The following is a 21,444-nucleotide window of genomic DNA, read 5'->3' on the forward strand; positions in this document are numbered from 1 at the left end:
TCACCAAGCTGCCTATCCACACTTTCACTCTCTCAATGTAAATCCTGGGCGTCAGTCCCCCTTGACATCCCCTGTGTTTGCCACACCAGGAAGGGGCATAAAAATAACAGGAGAATCCCTCCCTCCCTTCAGATCAGATTCACTTCGGTGGCTTTTCTTCTCCATTGTGTCTTAAGTTAAACTTCCTAATTCCATATCCCTGCATGCTCGGACTTCCAGGCCTGTTTGCTCCACCCTGGCTCAGCTGTAGCCCATGCACATCAATGGCACCTGCAGATTTCCTGCCTGTGTCCCTGCCCTGGAGTTCCAGAGCCCTGCTCTGTTCTCCTACAATCGGACTCTCCCAACCCAGCTGCTTACGATTCCTGGGGCCCTCATTGCCCCTGGGATGCTCAGGCTGTTCTGTCTTCTTGGCATGATCCCTCTTCTCCCCCAGGCTTGCTCTTGACTCATTTCAAACACCTGAAAAACATACCCTCTCCACTTCCCACTTCGATTCACACCTCCATTCCATCCCGGCCTGGACTCCGCTTGCAATAGACTAAGAAGCCTTTATTTACACAGAACCCAGAGGGCCAGCCCCTATTTTCCTATTAGGATTATCTGCATCTTCAGAAGAAGATACATTTTTACTGTTTTCAATTATTTCATGTCCTTTGTGCTTAGTAGAAAAGAATCTAATTGATCAATGTACTCAAAGTACAGCCAGGACCAGTTATTCTGTCACTGGGATGGCAAATAAATTTCCACTTGCATGCCAACCCCAGTGGTTAACAAAGCTGCTGGAGTGCTGAGTGTTGGAGATTAGAAGAGTCTAGGTTCACATCAAGGCTTGGAAAGACTGTGACCCCTGGGTGATGCCCCTCAGGCCACAGGGGAAGGGAGCTGACCCCAGGTCACATGTTTGCCAGCCCCTGTCCACTAACTCTGTCTTCCTTTCTGAACTCACTTTAGGAAAGGGGGATTTTGTGGCTCTTACAGGTTGGAAGTTTCTGGGGTTGCCAGGGAAACACAAGAGTTGCTTAGCTGAAAATGATCTTTGTCTCTAATATTGAACGTCCTCTCATCTGAGATCCAGGGTTGGCTAGAAAAATGAGTGAAGCAGGGGGTAAAATGACAGCCCATGACCCCTGCAAGAGCCATCATTCACTCAGGAGCTTTGAACACATTAGGATTCTAGCAGAAATGAGCCTTGACAAGTCAGATTTTTTTTTTTTTTTTTTTTTTTGAGATGTAGTTTCACTCTTGTTGCCTGGGCTGAAGTGCAATGGCATGATCTCAGCTCACTGCAACCTCTGCCTCCTAGGTTCAAGTGATTCTCCCACTTTAGCCTCCTGGGTAGCTGGGATTACAGGCGCCTGCCACCTTGCCCAGCTAATTTTTATGTTTTTAGTAGAAACGTCGTTTCATCATGTTAGCCAGACTGGTCTCGAATTCCTGACCTCAGGTGATCCACTTGCTTTGGCCTGATCAAAGTGCTGGGATTAAGGCATGAGCCACCACACCCAGCCAACAAGTCAGATTCTTTAAATAGAAGTTGTCTCTAGACAGCAATCTGAACTGCCTACTCAGCCCAGATGGAAGAAGAAGAAGAAGAAAAAGAAGAAGGAGAAGAAGGAGAAGCAGCAGCAGCAAGGGGTTCTTGAAAGTGAGACCTTAAAGAAGTTAAGACTGACTTTTACTATGTAGACCTGCTTTTTTCTTTTTCTTCTTTGAGACAGGGTCTTGCTCTGTTGCCCAGGCTGGAATGCAGTGGTGTGATAATAGCTCACTGCAGCATTGAACTTCTGGGCTTAAGTGATCCTCCTGCCTTAACCTCCTGAATATCTAGGACTACAGGTGCACACCACCACACCTGGCTAATTTTTTGTTTTATTTTTGTAGAGATGGGGGTCTCACTATGTTCCCCCAGGCTGGTCTTGAACACCTGGCCTCAAGCAATCCTTTGATCCTCCCTCTTCAGCCTCCCAAAGGGCTGGGATTACAGGCATGAGCCGCTGCTCCCTTGGTGACCTGCTTTTTTACATAAATCTTAAGTTCCTAAAACAGACTGTCAGTCTCCTCAGGTGCCTGTCATGCTTGAGTTCCTCCAGTGACCTTGGGCTACCTCTGGTCCAGCCCCAGTCCTCTTCTCCTGTGCCCTTGACCTTGTCTCTCACCCTTGTCTCCTGCTGTCTGGAGGTCCTGGGCTATTCACTCCTAGCTTCAAGCCTTCCTTACCCTTGACTCTGGCTTACACACAACCAGTACTGTCCACAAGGAGCAAATCCCTATTGCTTTATTTCTATAAAATGTTGCTGCCCTCCAAAGACCTCTGTCAGCTCCTGGCTCCAGCATGGGTAGCTGGAGTTCTGGCACTGAGTATTCAGTGTCCACATTCTTACCCAAAATGCTATTCCGGGAGGAGGGTGTGGAAACTCCTCTGGGGAAGGATGGTTATTTCCTGTTTGGAAGGGGAGACAATTCCTCCATGTGATACTTTCTTTGCAATGCTATGAATGTCCCCTCACCCCATGGCACCCTCTCTCATAAGAGAGCCCTCATCCATCGCTTCCTGCCTAGAAACCTGTATCTTACACTTGGAGGCATCATTTCACGCTCCCTGTTGCCATATCACTAGGAGATGGGTCCTGGTGGCATCTGGAGGAGGAGGAGGAGGAGTTAATCCATAAGAACTCGAGCAAGTGGGAACAGAAAAAGGAGAGCTCTCCTTCTCAACCTTTTAAACTCTTAAATGGCAAGGAAGAATAAAGAAAGCTCTCCCTATGGGAAACAGCTCTTCTTAAAGACCAAAATTTCTCTTTTCATTTGAGGGTTTTTAATTAGGCACTAACAATAAATGGATCTCTTCAGTGATATTTAGGCAAATATTACACAATGCCTCCATTTCTTTTCTTTTTCCATTTTCAAATGAGGATCTGTAAAGAAAAAAGGAAAAGTAAAAATTCCCCTAAACCTAAAGCAAAGAATTATAGCAACGTATTTATCAGAGACCAAGCTAAAATCAAACATCTCTGTAATCACACTCACGTATCTATAACATTTTGATTTTGACTAATTAAGAAAACTTTTGGTGCAGTGGCTCATGCCTTTAATCCCAGCACTTTGGAGGACCAGGGTGGGCAGATCACCTGAGGTCAGGAGTTTAAGAGCAGCCTGGCCAACATGGTGAAACCCCATCGCTACTAAAATTACAAAAAATAGCTGGGTGTGGTGGCATATGCCTGTAATCTCAGCTACTCAGGAAGCTGAGGTAGGAGAATCATCTGAGCCCAGAGGCAGAGGCTGCAGTGAGCGGAGACCATGCCACTCCACTCCAGCTACAGAGCGAGACGCTGTCGCAAAAGAAAAAGAAAACTTTTAAGCAATTTCATTCCCCTCCAGCCCCATAATACCTCTATTTTGAAACAGATATATATTGTCTCCACTTCAACTTTTTATTTCTTCGAGTTTTAACTAATCACGAGCATTTAGCATTCTTCATGGGCTGCATTATTCTGAGATCAACTTGGAAATGCTCTGCAGGGAGACTGAGCGCCAATACTGTCTGACACACCTGCTTCATGGGAATGGACTTTTTCCCCCTTTGAACAACTCCTGAATAACCTAGAGTTGGGAGCTTGTCCTGGGGAAAGCAGATGATTAGTCATTAGCAGAGATAAAGGAGAAGTTCTCCTACCTCCAGCTATCCCAGCAGCTGCCCAAAAGGCAGAATAGATTGACCTCTACCAATCTCCTCCCAGAATTACACGTGCCCCTGCCATGGTTCTTGACATCACTCCCCGCTTTGGTGAGGCCCTGTCCTGGAGGGTTGCCTCTGCGTAGTTTTATCAGTTGATCATAAACAAGTGGTAACTCCACTTCCAAGCACTGAAAAGCAACTTCCTTTTCCAAATTTTTCAGTTGCTATTACCCAGGATGAAGTTTAAGAGGAAATGGTTAGAATGGTCCAGGTTTGAGCTCAAAGCTTGGGTACCAGTCTTGATGGGATGATGGCAGGGTCTGGCCTAGAGGAGTTATGGAAGGTGCATATTCTCACTTTTGAATGTGAGCAAACAGTGCTGCACTTGACGAACAGAAAGACATCACAAAACCAAAATATTTTAGAGATGAGTAGTGTTTAGAATTCACAGGCATTGAGAATGTATATGACTCCTCTTCTTTTTTTAAAAAGGAAGCTCTCAATCTTGGAACATTGCATTAGTAGGTCCCAGGAAGGAGGTGTGATAAAACCCAAAGGACAGAAGTTAACTCTGCTTAGAGATAGCACTGAAAGCACTAATCTAGTGCTAATTCATGCTGAAACGCTTCCTGTTTAGACTTCAAAGGGGCTCAAGGACGGAGCAGCTGTGCCCTGGCAGCATCTCCTTTGATAACCAGACCTCTCGCCCCAGTGCGCCAAGGGCAAGCCAACAACCTGTGTGCAGAGAGAAGGGAAAACATTGCTGATAAAATGCCTCCCGGACGACAGAGACTGAGGACAAATATGAAAGATCAATACCTAGGTTCTATCTGATACGGGATCAAAGCAGCCAGACAGTTTACACACGAGCAAATACAATGAATCAATGCATAGCCGCAATTTTAGAAATGTAAATATACATTTTTATGATACTCTGAAGGACCTATAAAGCTAGCAAATAAGAATGTAAATATCCAGCTTGGTCAAATTCTAAGTCAGTTTGATCATTCAGGACAACAGTGTGGCAATATGTATAATAAAGAACCGTCAATGTGTTTCGTGCCCTCTAGCCCAATACCCTACTTTGGGTAGGTATTTTCTCCTGTTTACACTGCAGAAAAAATTTATTATTTACAATTGTAAAAGATAGGGATTCTTGCAGACGCTCAAGAATGGGGAATTGGTTATATAAATACAGACCCCCTGTAAACTGTTACCGGCAAGGATTCCATATGGGTCTGCAGCAACTTCAATTTTTGCCTCCTCAGAACAAATAATTAAACTGAGGGGCATAAGGCAGAGTTAGAGACTGAGGCAGGTTTTAGAGCAGGAGTGATAATTTATTAAAAAGCTTTAGAACTGGAATGAAAGGAGGTAAATTGCACTTGGAAGAAGGCTAAGCCGGCAACTTGAGAGATTCAGATACACTGTTTGATCTTTGACTTGCGGTTTTATACCTTGGCATGCTTCCATCATCTTGCGTCCTTTCTCCCCGATTCTTCCTTGGGGTGGGCTGTCTGCTTGCCCAGTGGCCTGCAGCACTTGGGAGGGGAGCATGCGCGGTGCATTTGCTGGAGTTGGATGCATGCTCACTTGAGGCATTCTTCCCTTCCCAGTTGAATGTCCCTAGGAGGTCATATGCCAGTTAAGCTCTGCCATTTTGCCTCTTAATGCACATGCTTGAGCCCACTTGCCCAGCTCCTGAGATCTTATTGGGAAGCTGCTGATCACCAGCTTCAGGTGTTTCTGTTTATTGGGAGACTGCCTTTCCCTGGTGGTGGCTGCAACCAATTATTGTTTTAGAGAGACAGTTAACAACCGCCTGACCATCCCCTGATGGTCTCCTGACATTCCTGGTGGGGGTTGGGAGACTCTCTCCTGCCCTGCTCATGTCTGACTAGCTATTTACTGTAACAACTCCTCTATGACACCGTAACCTAAAAGCATGGAGACCTATACCATTATTTTATACATGAGGACACTCAGGAGACTTTAAATCTATGATCGCAAATGGTTTTCACCTTACTAATTCCCTCAGTTGGAAAGTGTGTCTGAGTCCTGAATTGAAAAGAGTCCACCCCACTTACTACTGCTAAAGAATGATTCTCATCCCTAGGATGTGACATTATCTGGAAAGAAATATAGCTTCAAATAGCCAAAGAAATAGTGGTCAACGTCACTGTTTTCAATGTAGCATAATGATTTCTGCCAGTTTTCGTGATTCATTGACTAAAACCCACTGACAAAATTGTTACATAACTTTTTTCAGATTTGGTGTATATTTTTCAAAGTAGTGGTTAAAAACTATTTTTACAAGTATTATGAGATATTAACTAGGTAGATATTCAACTTTGTTTTATTTTATAAGATGATAACCTTTTTTACCTCATAAAAGCAAGAAATAAATAATATACTAGCAATCATTAAGCTTTTGGCGTTATCTACCTTTCATTACATGAATATTAAATAACTGGTTATGCTGTTTCTGATTTAGAGATTCATTCCTCCCAAATTCTGCCTTTTATGTTTCATTAGCTATTAATATTGATAACATATTTCTGTTGTTGTAATCAATCATGTTCTAAAATTATAATTATAATAAAAAAATTTGGAAGAAAACTGAATACTTAGACAAAAAATTGTGAATGAAATATTAAGTGAGAAAAGACGAACAAAATAACATTGACATACATTACAGCTATGCAAAACTGTTTACTGGTTAAACAATTTCTGGATCAATGTAAATAGCCTAGCATTTCCTGTTCTTTTCTTTTGAAAAGTTGCTTAAGACAAAGACAGCAAGTTGGAAGGAAAGAAGAGAGAGAGAGAGAGAGAGAGGATGCCTGTACTGAAATGGTACAATTCCAGTTTCCATGCATTGATTTTATGTGGTAGGATAACCAATAAAACACTTCTATGCATAAATATAGTATGAGGACAAAGGCTATGGAAAAAGTGAGTTGGAAATACTGGTTCAAGAGGAAAAAACTACCTTAGTTCATTCTTTAAATGAATGTTGGTGAATTTCAAATTATTATAGTTTTGAAATTCTATTGGAAACTTTTTAAAGAGATAGATGCAAAAAAGCATTAAACATCAAATTAGAACGATGTTTAATGCTTTTTTGCATCTATCTAAACTTATGTAAAAATTATAAATATCACTTAAAATATGCAACAAAGTGAATAATTTCAAAATCCTTTTAGGAAGTATGTGAAAATAATCTTTGTAAACTATTAGTCTTCAAAGCTTGTCCTGTTAAAAATGTCTCACAAAAAGAATTCTCTTTCTTTTTGAGACTCTCACCCAGGCTGGAGTGCCTGGGGCACGATATTGGCTCACTGCAACCTCCACCTCCCAGGTTCAAGAGATTCTCATGCCTCAGTCTCCTAACTGGCTGGGATTACAGGTGCCCGCCATCATGCCAACTTATTTTTGTATTTTTAGTAGAAACAGGGTTTTGCCATTTTTTCCAGGTTGGTCTCAAACTCCTGGCCTCAAGTGATCTGCCCAACTCAGTCTACCAAAGTGTTGAGATTACAAGTGTGAGCCACTACATCATGACAGGAAGGAAGAGAACAGGCTCAGAATATCACCTTCACTCTAAGAAAATGCATTGTCAGGCCGGGCGCAGTGGCTCACGCCTATAATCCTAGCACTTTGGGAGGCCGAGGCAGATGGATCACCTGAGTTCAGTAGTTAAAGACCAGCCTGGCCAATATGGTGAAAACTCGTCTCTACTAAAAATAGAAAAATTATCCAGGTGTGGTGGTGCATGCCTGTAATCCTAGCTACTCAGGAGGCTGAGACAGGAGAATCACTTGAACCCAGGAGGTGGAGGTTGCAGTGAGCTGAGATCATGCCATTGCACTCCAACCTGAGGGACAAGAGTGAAACTCCATCTTAAAAAAAAAAAAAAGAAAAGAAAAGAAAAGAAAATGCATTGTCAGACTAGCTTCCTAAATAAGGATGTCGCTCCTTAAATAACAAAGTCCGAAGTAGTCTATGCTTGATTATCTGAGTTTACTTATCTAATTGCAGATTATCTATATTATCCACATATATACGTGGCCACAGCAATTATCTCCTATTCTACATGTTCTTTTTATTACTATTGAGGCAAAATTCATATAACATATAATTAACTGTTTTAAAGTATACAATTCAGTGGTATTTAGTATACTCACCATGTTATACAACCGCCAGCTCTAGCTAGTTTCAAAATGTTTTTATCACCCCATATAAGCATCCCATACTCGTTAATCAATCATTCTCCTCTTTCCCTTATCCCCAATTGCCTGGTAATTTCTAATCTGCTTTCTGTCCCTATGGATTTGCCTGTTCTAGCTCTTTTTGAGGATTTTTGTATCTATATTCATAAGAAATACTGGTCTGTATCTTTGCCTGGCTTTGACATCAGGGTAATTTTCACCACATAAAATGTGTTAGAAACTGTTCCCACTTCTATTTGTTTGGAAGAGTTTGAGAAGGATTAGCATTAATTCTTTTTTAAACGTTTGGTAGAATTTACCAGTGAAGCCATCTGGTCCTAGGCTTTTGTTTGCTGGGAGGTTTCCGATTACTGATTCAATCTTCCTACTTGTAACAGGTGTGTTGATTTTTCTATGTCTTTTTGAGTCAGTTTCACTAATTTGTGTGTTCCCAGTTATTCATTCATTCCATCTAGATTATCTAATTTGTTGTCGTACCACTGTTCATAGTACTTGCTTTTAATTCTTCTGATTTCTATAAGGTCAGTTGTAACGTCCTCGCTTTCATTTCTGATTTTAGTTATTTGTATCTTCTCTTCTTTTCTTTGTCTAGCTATAGGCTTGTCAATTGTGTTGATCTTTTCAAAGAAGCTGCTTTCGGTTTCATTGATTCTATTGTTTTTCCACTGTCTATTTCATTTATCCCTGTTCTAATCTCTGCTGCTGCTTCTCTACTTCTTTACCTCACCTACCACATAAAAGAATTGCCATAGAAAAGGTGAAGATGTGTTTGTTAAATCTTCAGATCATTTTGTCTTATTTACTAGTCCTAAAGCTATGAAACTTAAGGAGGTACAAAGAGCTCCAATACCCTAAAGAAAACTTCCCTGAGACTTTTAGAAATATATGGCACATAATCAGCTAAACTAATCATGCAATATAAATTATTTTAGTTTCTTCTTGAAAGTGATAGAATTAGAAATTATTTTGCAATATAAAAAAAAATCAAAGAAAAATGTCTGCAAACTATGACATGCAGGGAGTTTCCTTGTCCTTCTGCCCTCACAAGCACCTGTCAAACAGCCCCTATGCATGTATATATGTATGTAAGAGGGTCTTCAAAAAGTTCACAGAAGGCCAGGCATGGTGGCTTATGCCTGTAATCCCAGCAATTTGGGAGGCTGAGGCGGGTGCATTGCTTCAGCTCAGGAGTTTCAGACCAGCCTGGGCAATATGGCGAAACCCTGTCTCTACAAAAAAGTACAAAAAATTAGCTGGGTGTATTGGCGCATGCCTGTAGTGGCAGGAGGATCGCTTAAACCCATGAGGTAGAGGCTGTAATGAGCCAAGATCACACCACTACACTCTAGCCTTGGTGGCAAAGTGAAACACTGTGTGAAAAAAAATTTTTTTCATAGAAAATGCATATTATGAAAGAACTATTCATGAATTTCAAAAATTTTTTTGCACCAAAATAAGCTCATGCTTATTTACCAGCTTGTAATAACATGTCTGAACCGGATCTAATTTGTGGCCCTAAGAAGGATAAGACATCAATTTGGAACCAACCCAAATGCCCATCAATGATAGACTGGATAAAGAAAATGTGGCACATATACACCATAGAATACTATGCAGCCATAAAAAAGGATGAGTTCATGTCCTTTGCAGGGACATGGATGAAGCTGGAAACCATCATTCTCAGCACACTGACACAAGAACAGAAAATCAAACACCTCATGTTCTCATTCATAAGTGGGTGTTGAACAATGAGAACACATGGACACAGGGAGGGAAACATCACACAGGGACCTGTTGGAGGGTCAGGGGAGCTAGGGGAGGGGTAGCAGGGGGTGGGGGGATTGGGGAGGAATAACAGGAGAAATATCTAATATAGGTGACAGGGGATGGATGCGTGGCATATGTATACTTATGTAACAATCCTGCACGACCTGCACATGTACCCCAGAATTTAAAGTATAATAAAACATAATAATAATAATAAAGAAAAGATCTCCTATCAGAGCGATATGATTTCTGCCAATATCGAAGCAAGAACAAACATCAAATTTACGGCAACACTTGGGTGGAAGAATGGTAGAACCACTAATGCTTTATGAAAAGCTTACGGTGATAATGCCCTGAAGAAATCAGCAATTTCTGAATAACTGATTTAAAGAAGGAAGATGATATTGAGGATGAAGCCCACCGCAGCAGATGATCCACATCAGTTTATGAGGGGAAAATTCATCTTGTTTGTGCCTTAATTGAAGAGGACCAATGATTAACATCATTGAAGAGCAAGAGTGAGAAAACAACAGCCAACACCATAAACACCTCAATTGGTTCAGCTCACACAATTCGAACTGAAAATTAAACTTGAGCAAACTTTCCACTTGATGGGGGCCAAAACTGTTGTGCCCAAATCAGCTGCGGACAAGAGCAGAGCTTTCAGTGGAAATTTTAAACAAAAGGGATCAAGATCCTGAAGCATTTCTTTGAAAAACTATAACAGGAGATGGAACGTGGCTTTACCAGCACAATCCCGAAGCCAAAGTACAATCAAAGCACTGGGTACCAAGAGGTGGAACTGGCCCAGCCAAAGCAACAGTGGACCGGTCAGGAGCAAAGGTCATGGCAACAGTTCGGAGGATGCTCAAGGTATTTTGCCTGTGGCTTTCTTGAGGCCAAAGGACAATAACATCTGCTTATTATAAGAGTACTTTGAGAAAGTTAGCTGGAGCCTTGGTGGAAAAACACTGGAGAAAGCTTCACTTGAGAGCCCATCTCCATCCTGACAATGCTCCTCATTCTTCTCATCAAATGGGGATAATCTTTCGAGGGTTTTGATGGGAAATCAGTAGGCATCCACACTGTCGTTCTAATTTGGACCCTTCTGACTTCTATTTATTTCCTAATCTTAAAAAATCTATCGGGGCACTCATTTTTCTCCAGTTAATAATGTAAAAAAGATTGCATTGACATGCTTCGATTCCCAGGATCTTCAGTTCTTTAGGGATGGGCTACATGGCTGGTATCATCACTTACAAAAGTGTCTTAGACTTGATGGAACCTACGTTGTAAAATAAGCCCAGCATGGGCCTATAATCCCAGCTACTCAGGAGGCTGACGCAGGAGGATCACTTGAGCCCAGGAGTTCAAGAAAAGCCTGGCAACATATTGAGATGCTTTCTCAATAAATTAATTAATTAATTTTAAAAAAGTTTATAATTTTACTTTTTCTTGTAATTCCATTTTCCTACAGACTTTTTGAAGTTCCCTTATATATGAGGGTTCATATATATGTGTGTTTGTATGCATGTATGCACATGTGTATGTATGTAGGTAGTATATGTATGCATGATATGTGTATATATGTGTGCACATGTATGTGTTTGTAGTGTATGTATGTATGCATGATTTTGCACTGCCCTAGACCCATGGTTCTGGTGAAGTCATCAAAGACCGGGAGTGAGAAAACAGTCCCGTCCTGTCTCTGCCACGGTCACTGTGTAAGGTAGTTACAGCAGATGTCTCTGGGGTGCCAGCGCAGCTCCCGACCATTCTGCCCTTTGCTATGTACTATTCTCATCCCCTATCCTCACATACCACCAAGTTTATATTATATGAGTCCCCTGCCCCCAGCAATGACTAATTCAACTGGGTTGGACAGTTGTCCCAAACTGTATCAATCAGATTCCTTCCTCCCAAAACTTTGACTAGGGACTAAAAAGACCCAACCAGTTTCTTTGTGTGACTGGAATTGGAATGTGCCTCTGGGTGCTCTCTAAGCAGCAGAGAGCCAGGGCCAAAAACACCAAGCAGACACCGAGAAACGTCAGGTGAAAATGTAAAGAGAGAATTCCCTGAATTCTCCATGGCTTTCTATAGCATTATTTCCAGCCCAACTCTATCTTTCCCTTTGGACTTCATGGAATACCTCTGAATCTTTATAACAAATTCTATATTTTTGCTTGAAATAAGTGGGATCGGCTGCTGCTTCTAACAAAATATTCCTTACTGTGCCACCTTGGACAAGTCACTTACCTTCATTTTCTTTCCATTTCTTCGCCTCTGAAATAAGGAACTTTGGCCAGATAGCTTCCTACCTCTAAATTATATTAAACAGCACCTTCCTGGAGCCCGCCTCCCACGTGAAGCTAGGGTTTTGCTTACCTGCAGCAGAGAGACGGGAAAGACTACTGGAATCTTTTACTGTGTGAGTCAGCTCTCTGGGAGTTGACACTGAGGTAGAATCTCACTTCCTCCAGAGCATGCCGGCTAGAAAGACCTCATCTTTAGATACACCAAATAAGGGCTGCACTCACCAAAAGAAATGAAAGTCTCTGGTCAGGAGGAATCTTTGCAAACAGAATCTGGATAGAACATTTTTCTAGATGAGAATTTGGATCATGACCCTATAAACATACAAACATTCTGGTCTCTATCTCCTCTCTATACTTTCAGTCAGTCCCGTACAAGTATATATTATATACTGAATTATAGACTTTTTAATATTATTAAGTATGGTTTTATGATCATAAATCTTGTCTTCCTAGATTAAATGTATTTCTTTCTTAAAAATTTATTTGTTTATTTAGAGAGAGAGAGAGTCTCACTCTGTCCAGGCTGCAGTGCAGTGGTGTGATCTCAGCTTACTGCAGCCTCCGCCTCCTGAGTTCAAGTGATTTTCCTACCTCAACCTCCTGAGTAGCTGGGACTACAGGCACATGCCACCATGCCCAGCTAATTTTTTCATTTTTAGCAGAGATGGGGTTTCACCATGTTGGCAAGGGTGGTCTCGATCTTTTGACCTCATGATTCACCCTCCTTGGCCTCCCAAAGTGCTGGGATTACAGGCATGAGCCACCGGGCCTGGCCTTAGATTAAATGTTTTTCAAGATTAAGGGTGAAAATATGTACATGCTGTTCTGCAATCCCCATCTTATCCAACCCTATTTTTGGTATTTGGTAGTTGCTTTTGAAAAGTAAGTTTCATTCACCACTTAAATAAATAATTGCTTAAAGATGCTCTTACTGATGTCAAGATTCTTAAGAGGGGACAGATTCAGTGGCTCATACCACTGAATCCAGCAGTTTGGGAGACCAAGGAGGGAGGATCACTTGAGCCCAGGAGTTCAAGACCAGCCTAGGCAACATGGCAAACCTCGTCTCTACCAAAAAAAAAAACCAAAAAAACAAAAATCAAAAATTAGCTGGGCATGGTGCCACACATCTGTAGACCCAGGTACTTAGGAGGCTGAGAGGTGAGAGGGTGGCTTGAGCCCAGGAGTTAGAGGTTGCAGTGAGCCATGATCACGACACCGCATTCTAGCCTGGGTGACTCAGTCAGACACTGTCTCAAAAACAAACAAGCAAAAAAAAAAAAAAAAAACAGGAAAAAGACTCTTAAGAGGAACAATTTCGGGGCACAGTGGCTTACACCTATAATCCCACCACCTTGGGAGGCCAAGGCGGGCAGATCACCTGAGGTCAGGACTTCCAAACCAGCCTGACCAACATGGTGAAACCCCATCTCTACTAAAATACACAAATTAGCCAGGTATAGTGGCAGTCACCTGTAATCTCAGCTACTTGGGAGGCTGAGGTGGGAGAATCACTTGAACTCAGGAGACGGAGGTTGCAGTGAGCTGAGATCGCACCACCGCACTCCAGCCTGTGCAACAAGAGTGAGACTCCATCTCAAAAAAAAAAAGGCCGAGCCCAGTGGCTCATGCCTGTAATCCCAGCACTTTGGAAGGCCAAGGCGGGTGGATCACAAGGTCAGGAGTTCAAGACCAGCCTGGACAAGATGATGAAACCTCATCTCTACTAAAAATAGAAAAAAAATTAGCTGGGCATGGTGGCAGTTGCTTATAATCCCAGCTAATCAGAAGGCTGAGGCAGAAAATTGCTTTAACCTGGGAGGCAGAGGTTGCAGTGAGCTGCACTCCAGCCTGGGCAATAAAGTGAGACTCCGTCTCAAAAAAAAAAAGAGGAACAATTGATTGAATAATTAATTAAATGGAAGAAATGAATGATGCCAAACATATTCATTGAGTTCATGCTAAGCATCAAAGTGCACCCACCCCTCTCATGCACACAAGCTCAGCTCTCCAAAAGCAAGGAAGGAGGAAATAGAGGTCAGCTGTTCTCCCATTCCTACTGACAAAGGTTTGCTTTTTTTTTTTTTTTTTTTAAGATAGAGTCTTGCTCCATCGCCAGGCTCCAGGCTGGAGTGCAGTGGCATGATCTCGGCTCACTGCAACCTCCACCTCCTGGGTTCAAGCAATTCTCCTGCCTCAGCCTCCTGAGTAGCTGGGACTACAGGCGCGTGCCACCACGCCCAGCTAATTTTTGTATTTTTAGTAGAGACGGGGTTTCACCATGTTGACCAGGATGGTCTCTATCTCTTGACCTCGTGATCTGCCCACCTCGGCCTCCCAAAGTGCTGAGATTACAGGCGTGAGCCACCGCGCCCAGCCAGGTTTGCTTATTGAATGTCACTTTGCACACACTAGATACTATGCTAATCCAGGTCATTGGAGAAGTATATGGGATTAAATGTGGAAGCATTTTATTAGGGGAAATGCTTGTGTGAGAGAAAATAGGAGAGAAGCTGGAAAAGGCTGAGACAGTTATCAGATCATGATACAAGTCTGACTCTGAGTGAAGGAGAGGGAGGGAAGGTTGGGTGAAATTCTCCTGGGCTGCCACTCAGTAAAAGGAAGGTTCAGCAGAGCCTGAGGAGTCCTGGGGCTCCAACAATAGACCTGCCTTAATGCTCCTGCCTTGCTCAGGCACTGACTGAGCAGCCCATGGGAGGCATGGCCTCGGTACAAGCTAATGATGGATTTCAGAGTGGAGCAGATGAGGTCCTTGACTGGTTACACTTCCTGTAGCTGGTTATCTGCAAGGCATGACCACCACAGATGTTCAAATATTTGCTTCATTAAATTGGCAGTCCTACCTGAAAGAACCCACACTCCTCCTCTTTTCTTACCATATCCATTCTCACCATGACAGATAGGTTACAGATCCCAAGAGGTTAAGTGACTCCAGTCATTCGGTTTTATAGTCTGGCAAATTTCCATAATTTCAGCCCATTAGGAGGTTTCTAGGATCCACGATTTTTTCAGGTTCAGACAGTTCAGATTACTTGACAAACACCTCATTTAAAAAATATAGTCCAAGATTTGTTCTCTAAAAAATATGGGATAAAATAGAAGGGGAGTGTGTGTGTGTGTGTGTGTGTGTGTGTGTGTCAGAAAGAAAGACATCTGACTGATTCAGAATTTGCTCCAGCTGAGCTTTGATTCTGAACATTTCAGTACTTACCCTCCTTTGATTAAAATGGAAAAGCAGAGATAATGCAGCCAAATCCACTCAATATCAAGTCATCAATAAAAAAATCTGTTTTATGATTTTTTTCTCCTGACTTCAAGCAATTTGGCAAAATTGCAGTACAACTAGCCAAACACTCACTGACATCAAAACATCCTCAAGGTTAGGACTGAGTAAAAACCACTGCTTTATGAAATTCAAAAGAAAAAAAAAAACTATCAACCCAAGCAAACAAAAATTAATCATTTTAATAGATAAAACATGCCATTTCATGCCTCCTCTCTGGGTATACACAGCAGCAATATTTGAGCAGACCAGAATGGTAACATCAATTCTGTAGAATTAAAGGCTAAGAACTTGCCCTGGCTTTGGATAATGTCATTTTCTTCTACTTTCATTTTTAGGAAACCTTATTTACATTATTCTGGAAGAGGAAATCTAATCATATTAACATAGAGTTTTCTAGTAGTACGTAGACAATTAAACCAGACTTGCAAATGGCTTGAGCAATAAGAAATTCAATATTATCTGTGAACGACCTATGTTTGATTGGAAATAACTAGACTCAGTCTGTGTTCACACCTGAACTTCCTACACAGCCATCGCAAGAAAAGTAGATTTTGTTCAGGGAAAAGCCATTTGGCTAATTTCCTTGAATCTGCATGTTCTAATCAAATTTGGTCAAACACAAAGGACACAAGAAGCCAAGCATTATTTAGATGTGTTGTTTAGATTGGCTTTTAAAATGTTCTTTTCTTCAGAAGTCCTCCTAAAGATAAAAGAAAACCTCTTCCCAATTTCTATGATTCCTATTGGCACTTTTTTCTTGAACTTTTCTTTATTCTGGTTCTTCTAACATCCACTGACTAATATGTGCCTATCATTCTGTTAGGGTCTGTGGAGGATATACAAAACAGAAAATGTATCTTTATTCTCACAAGCCTTTTATTTCAGTTGGAGAAATAAGACATCTGCGTATATACCTATAACACATAACCATACACAATCAGTAAAAGATAAGTTTAAGGTGGTGAGATAGGAATGTTGGCCTTGATTGTGGGGTGGCGTTTGAAGTAGAGATTGTGAAAGATGTGTCAGCTGAAAAAAAGCAAAGAATATACCAGAAAATGAGAAAACTGTGAGCAGAGACAAGGAGGAAGGAAAATAGCAAGCATGCTCTTGACTGGGCGCCCTGTCTCAAGCCTGTAATCTCAGCACTTTGGGAGGCCAAGGTGGGCAGATCACTTTTGGGCAGGAGTTCAAGACCAGACTGGGCAAAATGGCGAAACCCTATCTCTACCAAAAATACAAATACTAGGCAGGTGTGGTGGTGCGCACCTGTGGTCCCAGCTACTGAGGAGGCTAAGGTGGGAGGATCACCTGAGTCCAGGAGGTCAAGGCTGCAGTGAGCTGTGATCATGCCACTGCACTCACTCCAGCCTAGGTGACAGAGTGAGACTCTGTCTCAATAGAGAAAGAGAGAAAGAAAGAGAGAGAAGGAAAGAAGGAAGGAAGGAAAGAAGGAGGGAGGGAGAGAGGGAGGGAGGGGAAGGGAAGGAAAGGAAGGGAATGAGAAAAGGAAGGAAGGGAAGGAAGGAAGGGAAGGAAGAAAGGAAAGGAAAGGAAGAAGGAAAGAAAGAAAGAAAGGAAAGTAAAAGAAAGAAAGAAGGAAAGGAAAGAAAGAAAGAAAGAAGCAAGCTAGCTCTGTTTTGTTGAAGACAAGGCCCATTTAGGGGTGCAATGCGATATAAAACTGAAAAGGAAGGAGGGCCGAGTACCAGGCAGGGCATCTGGTTGTATTAGGTAGGCAACAGAAACCACTAAAGCTTCCAACTGAGGAGGAACGAACACATTTTTGGAAGATATGAGCCTGGTTGGTGACATGCAGATTCCTGGAAGAGGCCAAAACAAGAGGTCAGAAACCAGGAGGGTCTCACGAGAATCAGAGCCTAAAGTGAATGGCCAGGTTAGGATTGTGGCAGTGGGAATGGAAACGTGGGGGCAAAAGGAAGAGCCACTAAAAATGAAGACTGGACGGGATGTGACCCCTCGAATGATGAGGATGACAAGAGAGATGACCCCATTCCAAGCCTGGGTGATGGGAAGTGGCTGTGCAACCACTGAAAATAACAATGGGAAAGAGAGAGACACTGGCATGGACGGAAGGCTGTAGAGGGAAAGCAAAGATTCCATGTAGATGGAATTACTCATGTAGAGTTTGCAGTGTGAACAATTCGTCCTCACAGTCACCTGGCAGGAATAGGGGTGAGAATTCAGGACAGAAGGTATGGGAATCTGGGAGTAATAAGGGAAAGGCAGAGGTTGATTCCATGGGTACATATAAGCCCATGAGAAGGATGTAACACGTAGAGAGGAGAGGTGCATCAGGGGAGCAAAAGGGGAGCAGAAAACAGAGTTCAAGCCAGAATTTGGGAAGTCTGTCTTCCCTTGTAAGGCACCTTCCTGTAACGTCTTTGGGGTGCAGTGCAGTGTGGTTGCCCACCCTGTTCCACCCTCCCTCTCAGCATCCACACCTCTGGGTCTCCTGCCCTTCCCTCAGCAGGATCCACCTGGGTGGGTGGGGACGATGCAGAGATGGCTCCAGTCTTCTCTCTGGGCTGCTCCAGATTTATCCACACGACCACTCATACACAAGTCTCTAGAGCATGGCAACATCTTTATCAAAGTTTTGGGGATACCTGGAAGAAATTATAATGTAGGAAAGAAGAAATAGAAGTCCATATGCTAAATATGAATATTTTATCCCAGAGTCCGGAAGAAGAGGAGAAATGCCAGTGCTTTCACAAGGCAGACTCAACTTCCCAGCCTTGCATTCATGACTTGAGGTCCATGAATCTTCTCTTCCCCTCCTTAAGAAAATCCCTTCTGATTATTATTTATTTATTTTTGGTGTGTCAATCTCCACATCCCTCTTCTGGACCCAGTGGGTGCTCTCACATGGAGCCACATCCTCACTCCACACAGGCATGCAATCCAGGGAATGCAGTAAATACTAGGACATTTCCCAGCATGTGAGTTAATCTCCTCAGAGCCCCAACGCAGGTGGCTTCGGGAGCAGAGTGCTGAGGCCTCTCCCATGCAGGTTCGATCCCTGCCCAGGTGTCTCCATGGTGGGAGGTGAGGGTAGTCTTCTAAATTGTCCTACATACCATGAAAATACAACCTCACACACCCCTTTCAAGGACAAACAGTCATTCTCAGAAACAGTGTAGTCTAAATACACAGTAAAGGAAGAGAAACATTTTCCTAAAGGCACTATAACCTGCAAAATATTTCCCAGCCTATCACTGAAAGAGCTTTTTATACTTTGAGGCAGAACCATCTGTTTCTCTTTTTCCCCATTCCCTGCTCTAGGACATGTCTAGGGCCCAGCTGTGAGATGGATGCTTGGCTTTGCAACAACGGAACCATCCATCCGCCCAAAGACCCTGCAGCAATTCTGCAGTTATACTTGTTTGATGAGGAATGTGAGAAGAGAAGCCTGCTGAAGTGGGAGAGACATATGGATGAAAGGTAGAGGGCTGAGGAAAATAGAACTACAATTTAGGCCAAGGGAAAGAAGAGATGTAGGGAATAGTAGGCCAGTTTCATGTGCTCCAGTAAAATCAACATAGAAGAGTGACCCCTAAAAATTGAATTTCCAACCTAGATGTTATTGGCGACCATCTACAAAGGCAATTCAATAGAATGAGGGTGGGAGTGGAGCAGAAACCACAGGTTTCCTTTTCAAGAGAAGATAACAATGAGGAAAAAAAAAAAAGATGAGATGACAGACCAAGATGGCAGGAGATGTGGGGTAAGGTTTCCTGAGGTGAGAAATACCTGGGAATATTTGTAAACACAATGGAAAATCCGGGGATAAGGAGAGATTGAAGCCTGTCTCTAGTTGATGAACAGCAGTGTGACATGGGAACTGGGGGAGGTGGGACATAGAAAGTTGAGGCCCTGTAAACAGTGCATTTTTATTATTTATTTATTTTGAGATGGAGATTCGCTCTGTCGCCCAGGCTGGACTGCAGTGGCATGATCTCAACTCACTGCAACCTCCGCCTCCTGGGTTCAAGTAACTTTCCTGCCTCAGCCTTCCTAGCAGCTGGGATTTCAGGCGCGCACCACCATGCCCAGCTACTTTTTGTAATTTTATTAGAGATGGGGTTTCACTATATTGACCGGGCTGGTCTTGAACTCCTGACCTCAGATGATCCGCCCACGTCGGCCTCCCAAAGTGCTGGGAATTACAGGAGTGAGCCACCACGCCCCTGGCCTAAATAGTGCATTTTCAGAAAGGAAGTACACAAATAGGCTGGGCACGGTGGCTCACGCCTATAAGCTCAGCACTTTGGGAGGCTTAGGTGGGCAGATCATGAAGTCAGGAAATCTAGACCATCCTGGCCAACATGGTGAAACATTGTCTCTTCTAAAAATACAAATATTAGCTGGGCATGATCGCACGTTCCTGTAATCCCAGCTACTCAGGAGGCTGAGGCAGGAGAATCGCTTGAACCCGGGAGTCGGAGGCTGCAGTGAGCCGAGATCACACCACTGTACTCCAGCCTGGATGACACAGTGAGACTCCGTCTCAAAAAAAGAAAGAAAGAAAGAAAAGCAAGCACACAAATAGATATAGAGATACAAAAACAATCAAACAAGAGCCTGCAACAATACTGAGGCAGAGGCGGCTGTAGGGGAAGATTGGCTTCCTCAGTGGGGTGAAAGCTAAGCAAGGTGTTGAGTCTGAAGAACTGAGTGGTAGATTGAACACCGCAGTGAACGATGCCACAGCTCCTGTGTGGAATTCGAGAGGCAGCAACGGAAAGGTGGGGGAGGGAACACCAGACCTCCTTTTCCAACAACTTAGACCACCCCTCCCAATGTGCACACTCAAAAAGCCAAACGAAAGAGAAGCAGCAGCTACCTGATGACGGCTAAAGGCCATGAGAGATCCCCCAGGGACTTGGGAAGAGAATCCCCTAGAGAGGTGAGCGTGCGCGGAGTCCTTTTCCCTCGAGAGTGTCTGCCGGTTCCCGCGGAGGCATCTGGGCAGTGCTTCTGACAGCCTTATGGGGTTTTGATTTTTCCAAAGTCCAGTTAATTTTCCTAATAGTAGTAGAGCCACCCCTATCTTTTGCTATTTGCATGGACTTGGAAATTTCCATCCTTTCACTTTCAGCCTGTTTGTGTTGGAAGCTCCTACATCGCTAGGGGGAAGTAAACCCGGCAGCAGCTCTGGAAAACGATTTGGTTGTTCCTAAAAAGCTAAACATAGAATTACCATATGCCCTAGCAATTCTGCTCCTAGTTATAAACCCCAAAGAATTGAAAAGAGACTCAAACAGATACTCGTTCATGAATGTACATAGCTAGCCCAGATGGAAACAACCGAACTGTCATTAGCAAAGGAATGGATATATATTAGTCAGTGTTCTCCAGAAAAACAGAGCTTTGTACATGCTGAGTGTGTGCATAAATTAACCATTACAATGAGTAAACGAAACATCATATATATGTTTTGTTCAGAAGAAGAAATGAAGTTCTGAATCATGCTACAACATAGATGAACCTTGAAAACATTATGCTAATTGATATAAACCAGACAAAAAAGGACAAATATTGTATGATTCTACTTAAGTGAAATATCTAGGATAGGCAAATTCATAGATAGAAAATAGATTAGAGATTATGAGGTGCCGGGAGGAGGTGAGATGGAGGGGGTTAAAGCTTAATGGCTAGAAAGTTTTCATTTGGAGTAATAAAAACATTTTGGAGCTAGGTAATAATGATGGCATGTGCATAATTAATGATATTGAATTTGTACACTTAAAAATTATCAAAATGTACAGAAAGCCTCATAAGTTTTATGTTACATATATTTTACCACAATAAAAAAATTGATTAACATATCTGATCATGTAACTACAGAGAAAAACCATATGGTCTCCTCAATAGATGTAGAAAAGTCATTTGATAAAATTTAAAATTCATTTATGAAAAATAATTTTAATAACCTAAAAACAGGCCAAGTGCAGTGGCTTATGCCTGTAATCCTAGCACTTTTGGAGAAAGTTAATGATCCTGAAGAGGGGGAATCTCTTTAGGTCAGGATTTCGAGACCAGTCTGGCCAATATGGTGAAACCCTGTCTCTACCAAAAACATAAAATATTAGCTGGGCATAGTGGCAGACACCT

General features: G+C 42.5%; 1 long non-coding RNA gene across 1 annotated transcript; it reads right to left on the reverse strand.

Moving 5' to 3' along the window:
- Positions 1 to 2,818: 2,818 nt before the first annotated feature.
- On the reverse strand, positions 2,819 to 20,194 carry LOC135272737 (uncharacterized). The gene is made up of 3 exons (XR_010340727.1): positions 20,174 to 20,194; positions 5,140 to 5,308; positions 2,819 to 2,918 (listed from the first exon to the last, which is right to left on the reverse strand). It is a non-coding gene; the product is annotated as an uncharacterized LOC135272737 (long non-coding RNA).
- Between the last annotated feature and the right edge of the window lie 1,250 nt (positions 20,195 to 21,444).

The sequence above is a fragment of the Aotus nancymaae genome, unplaced genomic scaffold, assembly GCF_030222135.1.
Source record: "Aotus nancymaae isolate 86718 unplaced genomic scaffold, 86718_ANA_hifiasm-v0.15.2.pri h1tg000131l, whole genome shotgun sequence".
NCBI lineage: Eukaryota > Metazoa > Chordata > Mammalia > Primates > Aotidae > Aotus > Aotus nancymaae.